The sequence below is a fragment of the Oncorhynchus clarkii genome, chromosome 23 (assembly GCF_045791955.1).
Source record: "Oncorhynchus clarkii lewisi isolate Uvic-CL-2024 chromosome 23, UVic_Ocla_1.0, whole genome shotgun sequence".
In the NCBI taxonomy this organism is placed as follows: domain Eukaryota; kingdom Metazoa; phylum Chordata; class Actinopteri; order Salmoniformes; family Salmonidae; genus Oncorhynchus; species Oncorhynchus clarkii.
In genome coordinates this window covers 39,430,244-39,437,542 of record NC_092169.1, presented here as the reverse complement: position 1 = coordinate 39,437,542, position 7,299 = coordinate 39,430,244, and the positions used below count along the sequence as shown (strand labels likewise).

Here is a 7,299-nt window from a genome sequence, read left to right as displayed (position 1 = left end):
GGAAGTCTGAAAATCTTGACATGCTTGCGGTAGGACGCGTGCTGGAAGAGTGCATACATGTGTGCCGTGTTTCTGCTACCAGTAGTTTGATAGTGGTAGGGTCTTTTTAGAGGCAAGAAAATTTGCAAATTCTGACCGGATGATCCGGGACTCGACGTTAACCAACTAGCTATCTCTCCAAGCAGGGGGAGGCTTTTCTCTCAATATCTCTGTCTCAGATCCCTTCATATCCGGCACGACTACAGTCGGATATTTAAACAAAGCAATAATGGCACGGGGAAGGTTTGTGTTCGGTATGTGTGTGTTGGGGAAGGAGGGGGGCATACATGTTTACGGTCGGGCCCCCACCCCTAATAAAAAAAAGGCACCGAAGCTCTATAGCTCTGTCCTGGACCAGGAGGGAGAAATGGGTATTGCGTTACGTTTGTGTTCATCAATTTTCTGTTTAATGTCAGCGTGCGAGCTTCATTGTGGCTGAGGGACGCGTCATCCAGCCATAAATTTGCGATTATACAGCATCGAGGAGACTGTTCAAACGGATTCCGTCTCGCGCGCACACAGGCACAGGATCCGGTGTTTCTAGAACACTACGTTTAGAGTTCGAGTGATCGGAAAACCCCAGTGACTTCAGAAGTTATTTATTTGGAATAAACAATCATAGGAAAGGTTCATTAATGCGATTATCGTTGAATAAATCAGTGACTTTATGATAGGCTTGTTTAAAGTTAGATTACACTCGCAGGAATTTAAGTCTGTTTGAGGATTTAAAACGTCAGGAGGGTAAGGTTTTAGGCCTACACCTTATCTATCTTTTTGTTTTATTCTCCTTTCTACATAAATCCGATCCCCTGTGTTATGAATACAGTTTTGTAGCGGACTGACGTTTTATAGGTAGGTGTTTTCTACTTTACACATTTTGATTCATAATTTTCACTGTATTACAGAATACAAACAAACGGCTGTATTTTGCACGGATGTCGTTTTAAAACGTTGATTAACTCTGACATAACGGCTTGAATAGACAGGCGTGTTTTAGACTGGTTTAGATGTTTTTATGTTGTCATACACGTTTCCAATTAGGCTATGCCTTGTTTAAATTGATTGCAAACGCTGTAAAGACGTGGATTAAAATCACAACACATTATTTATTTATCTATACTGAAATATTTGTAATGTTTTACATTGCAGTTTTTATAAAATACATTGCTGCTCATTGTATACGATTCAAATATGCACTTTTGCCGATTCTAAAACTGCAAAAATGATTTTAGCATGCATTTATTTTCCCACGGTCTCTAGCAGCTGAAATATAACATTCGTAGTAACAACCTTGTGCCAATTGTTCCAGAGTTGCTATTTATTCACCTCTTATAGCACAACCTGTATGGCACATTTGGAACGCTACTGGCCCGTTTCCTGTCCTGTATTTGCACATTGAAACATTTGACCACCTTTATTGTAGACTACTTAAATCACATCGAATGACGTTAGAGTATGCCTATTAGTGGGTCCTACATCCACAGATCAAGGAACCTGTGTTGTAATTCATTTGTAGCCAACTTTTAGGTTTGGATATGACTGTGTCAGCCAATAAGTGTATTGTCCGCCTCATTTAAAAGATAGAATATTGAACATCTTTACTGATTCGGCATGGTTTTGGCGGGGATCACATCTCTTTGTGTTAACTGAATAGACCAAATTGTAATGTATGGTTATAAGCCAGGGACTTTATCCTCCGGAAAACATTTCATATGGATTGTTTATTATTAAGGTACTTGGTCACACACACACATACACACACACACTCCCAGTCGAGAAAGACAGGACCAGGCCTATAGAGGTTGTGATGCCAAACCATCCAACTATGTAAAGACGGTTTGTTGCTTTCTTGCGCAATTGGGTCCTTAAAATAGTTATATATAGTAATGGTGATGCGATGGGTTGATGCGTATCTGATTAACAGTGCATCATGTGCGAAAATAACAGCTCGCTGATTCCTGAATCACACACGCACGAGCCGACACACACACTTATTTAAAATATCAGTGGGTGAAGAAATGTTCAGTTGTTATTGTTGCTTATTTTCTGAAGCTGGAGAGATTTAACCCAGAGATAGTAAACAATTTGCATGTCGACATTTTGTTGTTGTCTTAGCACATTGAGGTTTCATGCAGATACTGTTTTATGTATGTTTTCTGTCGGAGTGGGAGAAGCCTAAATGATTTGACAATTATTGATTAGCTAATACAACATGCGATACAACATGCAATACATTTGTGGCATAAGGCCTTAAGTGACAATTGTTTTATAGTATATTTTGTAGTTTCACTTCCACAACAACTAAAATGAATTGTACAGTTTAAATTGTAAAACATTTCAATATAAAATGATCCATCAATAATACATTTGATTATTGCCTACATTAATGACCAATTAATGAATTCTGACATTTAATAATGATGACATTTTTAAATGAACCAACTACATTCTTCAACAATTAAAGGCCCAGTGCTGTCAAAAACTAGATTTCCCTGTGTTTTATATATATTTCCACATTCTGAGGTAGTAATAATAATAATAATAATACCATGAAATTGTGAAAATTATGATAATGCCCTTTTAGTGTAAGAGCTGTTTGAAAAGATGGAGGTGGGATGGAGTTTTGCCCTGCCTGGTGAAATCACCAGGCGGTAAATTAGTTAATAGACCAATACGAAAGAGAGTTCCAAACCTCTCTGCCAAAAAGAGCTCGTTTTCAGTTTCCCCTCCCCACTCAGACCACTCCCACACAGTCCTGGTCACATTATTGCTTGAGAAATTGCTATTTGCTAATAAGCTATTTTTGTTTATTTTTGACCATTTTCATTGAAAACAATCACTGTAAGGTACTTAATTGTTATTGAGCTAAAAGCGGCTGCATTGGACCTTTAATATGTTTCATTATATAAATGATGACATTTTATAATGAACCACACATGATCCAGTAGGCTCCACCGGCTTATACTTTCACCTTAAATCGATAAAACAATAGTTTGAGCCAACCAAAGCTTTTAACATGTTCGTGTTGTTTTATTTTGCGTAGTTTGACGTTTAGCTTCTTCTATAAAAACCTGTCATAATGAAGGAGGCATGTGACACGTATAGGAGCTGGGCCTATACTCACACTAATGGGGTGCAGGTTTTCTTCTATCGATAACCGCCCAAGTCTACCGGCTTCAAAATGACAAAAGATCGTAGCTGGCTTCCTGCGCACTGATGTTTATCTGGTAGGCCTATAACCAATTATGATGTTCTGGTAACCTGTCGGCGTATAGTAACAATATATTGCCATCTAATAACACATATATTCTATCCAGTCATGCACTTATTGTATTCAATTGCACGTTTAACTTTGAGGTGGAAAATATTATTTTTTTCCCCTCTCTTTGTCATCGACGTCCTCGAGACTGCGAAACGCTTGCCTTGACCATTGGCTTTACCTTCAACTTAGGCCTACACTTATATGCATCTGTCCACAAGAACGAGCCTCTTCTTTATCCTCTTCCTCCTCCTCACCGTCCTCCTGCAATTGAAAATCATGGCATAGCATATCTCACATCTTCTGCAGGCCTCAACAAATCGTGCCCGATCATGTTGTGTGTGTTGAGAGTGTGTGGCTGTGAAGCCAGGGATGTCATATTTTTCACTTGGTCATATTTTATATGACGTAAGTGTAACAAGCTTGTTTCTTTGTAGACCCACCCCATGGCCATTCCCCTCCTTGCTCTCCGTTGAGAAGGGAATGCTAATTTGCTTCCCCTGGTCGAAGGATGCCAGTAAAACTGCTCGAACCCTAATGAACGATAACGATAGCTTTGCTGAGAGTCTACGAGGTGTCCAGATGAAAGCACGTTAACTTGTAGGTATAGATAGGTCTTTAGTCCATATTGGAAATCTCTTCACACGTCAGCCACATGTATTCGTGTATCTCCGGTATATTTAATCCCATTATATGTGTCCATGTCTACGGACAGTACTGTAGCACTGTTATGGCCTAAACTGCGATTCCTATCTGTGTTGCCGTCGCGTTCAAGGGTTTAATTTAGGTTATATGCATGCTTAAGCAAGCTACGCTATTGGAGGATTGACGGAACATCCGGGTAGCCTAATACAGGTAGCCTAATATACTCTATACAGTATGCACCGGGGCATTAGAAGGCTGCTACATGTATGTTCAAATGCTGATAATGAGGACGTGTTACATGAGGACGACCTCGGTAATGGATGGCATTCTGCAGTATAGGCTATTACCTAAACCCAGTGTTGTTTGGCAAGATGTCGAAAAACTGAAACAAGCTGCCAATTTGCAAGTTTGCAATAAAAAAAAAAAGTATGTTGTCCATGACATGAACAATTTATGTATAATGTTTTGTGGTTCATTTCACTTTGTTGACTTGTAATACTTTGTCACTTTGTTGACTCGCCGCTATTTTGTGTGGTCACCAAAATACATTAATGTGCAAGAAGTATTCAGCCAATCTAAATGTGTAAAAATGAGGTTCAAGAAAACATTTCTTATTTAAAACAATGTGTTTATAATAAGCTGAAGAAAAACAACTCAATACTGCTAACATTGGAGATATTTGGTTTCCAAACATTCCGGTGCTGTAGCGTGTGTTTTAGAACATATCGGTGATGGCCTGTTGTGACGTAGCTATCTAACATGATGACCAGAAATTGCAGCTTCTCCTGCACACACTGAGCTGAAAAGGTCACGTTGCTTTTATGTAGGACAAAGTTCTAGTCTATGATGTCATCTTTTGTGTCCTCACCATGGTCTTGGGGACCTGCACATTGGGTGCATTAGGCTATAGCCTACCAAAGTTTAATTTATTGATAGATGTAGGCCTAAAAACACACAAACTGAAAAGTTGCTCAGTTGCAGTCTCCATACAACCTTGTTGACCACTAAACCATCAAAATATAGGGCTTAACGTGTATAAGTTACTCCCATAGCTCCAGACATAGCCTGCACATACATTTAGTACCTTTTTTTCACTAAATGTTATTTTAGTAATATCCGCAGAGACATTTCAATAAATAGAATTTCTATATTTCAGTCGGTCAGTAATTTCATCCACGTCTCGGATGTATCAGGCTATGCAGGCTATCAGGCTATGCATTTAACGTGTTAAGGCGTTTCCCTTGTGAAAGGCCCTGTTTGGAGTTCGTCATCATTATTAAGGGACATCAGGAATATTTTCGTGAGAATATAATTGTTGCCCGCTATAGAGGGCCTCTCGTAGAGACCTCCAGTTGGCCCTTATTTACCTCCCCAGGCAGTCAGTGTGTTTCGCGTCGTCTGCAAATTGCGCTGATAAATATGTAGCTATACCCGCACTAAGTTCTTTCAGCTTTACCTTAGGGCCAACGCACCTATACGTGACACCCCTTATTTATTTAGAATACACTGTCCTTTTAAAATGAATCGTGCGCACATGCTACAAGCAGCAAGCTCCCTTTACATACAGAGATTGCCTCGAGCGCTGAGGCGAGCGAACTGTGCAGCGCGGACGTTCTTTGGTTCTAGAATGGTCATGGTGAGAACGCAGGTCAAACAGAAAGACGCGCTTCTCTCCAGCGGAAATGAAAACTCCAGCCTGGGTTTTTGGAAGTGGGCCTTTCCTTGCGAAAAAGCGCACCGCTCTATTAGTTTGGGTGTGAGAGGGGAAGGGAAGGGGGAAATGTGTCAGTCAAGAACGCTTCATTGCTCGAGGACAATCCCTCGCGCAGGACCGGTCTGTTTCAAGAGCAATCAGTCAATCCGCATTAATTATCCGCGCACCCCCTCGGTATAGGGTAGCTCACGCTGGCACACGGACGGGAGAGAGATGGGAAGAGAAAATAAAAGAGTGTGTGTGCGTGTGCGTGTGTGTTATGCTTTCTATACACATCGAGCAGGCGAGCACCCACCCAACCCCCCACCTTTTAAGTGAAAAAGAACCAATACAAATCAGGCAGTAAAGGGCTTTTTCTTGTCACTAAATAAATTAAATGCAGATTTCTGTTTTAAGTGCGGGACCCCTTTTGTGAGGCTAGGAACATAATTCTGTATTGTCCCGATGTCATTGGTTTTAAAGACAACCGTGCTAGAGAATGGAATGGGAGCGTGAGGTTGGAAGGTGATTTATTCGGGGGAAATCACAACGATATTAATGAAAATGTTGTATTTTTATCTGTAGAGGAAGGTGCCTTTGTTTATCACTGAGCATGCACCTCCTAACTCAATGAAAGCATGACATTTAAGTTGAATAGAAACTGCTGTCTATATATCCGACATTACAGTGGTTATACGAATGTAGTATCTCACGGGCTTCGTCTGTTTTGATCAGCCTAATAGGCCATATATTTGGCAAATTTGGGGCGGCACAAGTCTGTCCTCAGAATATCGATGATCAGATTTGGACCTTTCCCACCTGGCACAGACGTGAATTCAACATCTATTCCACGTTGGTTCAACTTAATTTAATTGAAAAGACGTGGAAACAACGTTGATTCAACCAGTGTGTGCCCAGTGGGTTTAGTCAAAGCGTAGAGATTGTGTGTGTCTGTGGGGGATGACGACTCCAACCCATCGACAGGCCACTGGGGGCCAGGACCCATGGAATGCGGTGTGCATATGTAGATTGCAGTGAGCGAACGATTCAATTATGGATTATGCGCAAAAATCTATTAGTTTTTATATTATTTTATTCATTAATTAATTTGTTGCAATACATAAAATACTAATTTCTAAGCTACATTTAGTTGCATTGCTGTTGTCCAGGACAGACAATTTCGGATGTTGTTTGATACTGCTGGTCGGATGTTGGGATTGGGGTGTTTGTTGTGTTTTTACCAAAAGGAGATTGATTGAATAATACAGATATCAAATGTCTGCTCATTAGATCTACCCCAGAAATGCAGAGATATTATCTTCGTCTGGGTTTTTTATGCTGTCTAAATTATGGTTTTGCAGTCAATTATATCATGATTATATTTTGGGTACATTACCTCTTTTTTTTAGCAGTTAGACCTAAGAACATTTATAACATGTCAGTCAAATGTCACCAGTGTTATAACCTTGCGTAATAAACTATGATATTTTACATACATTTTCATTACTATTATCATTAGGCTAGTATTATTAGCCTGTGTTTAATCAGTGAATTTAATTATGAAATTCTTCACCAATAAAGCACTATAGGACCGTTCTGAATTACAAGCGATTGGATTTAGCCTATTCTTAGAGAGAACATGTTTCTAAAAATGTTTCTCCGT

General features: G+C 39.9%; 1 protein-coding gene across 2 annotated transcripts in view; it reads left to right on the top strand.

Moving 5' to 3' along the window:
• Positions 1 to 814: 814 nt before the first annotated feature.
• The window catches only part of LOC139382005 (BAH and coiled-coil domain-containing protein 1-like), a 118,717-nt gene continuing 112,232 nt past the window's right edge, over positions 815 to 7,299 (top strand). Inside the window, exon 1 of one of the 2 annotated variants that reach the window (XM_071125912.1) lies at positions 815 to 891. The gene's annotated coding sequence lies outside the window, so the exon portion shown is untranslated. Of the gene's footprint in view, positions 892 to 3,787; positions 3,899 to 7,299 lie in introns of those variants that run through there. The other variant, XM_071125914.1, reaches the window with a different exon arrangement.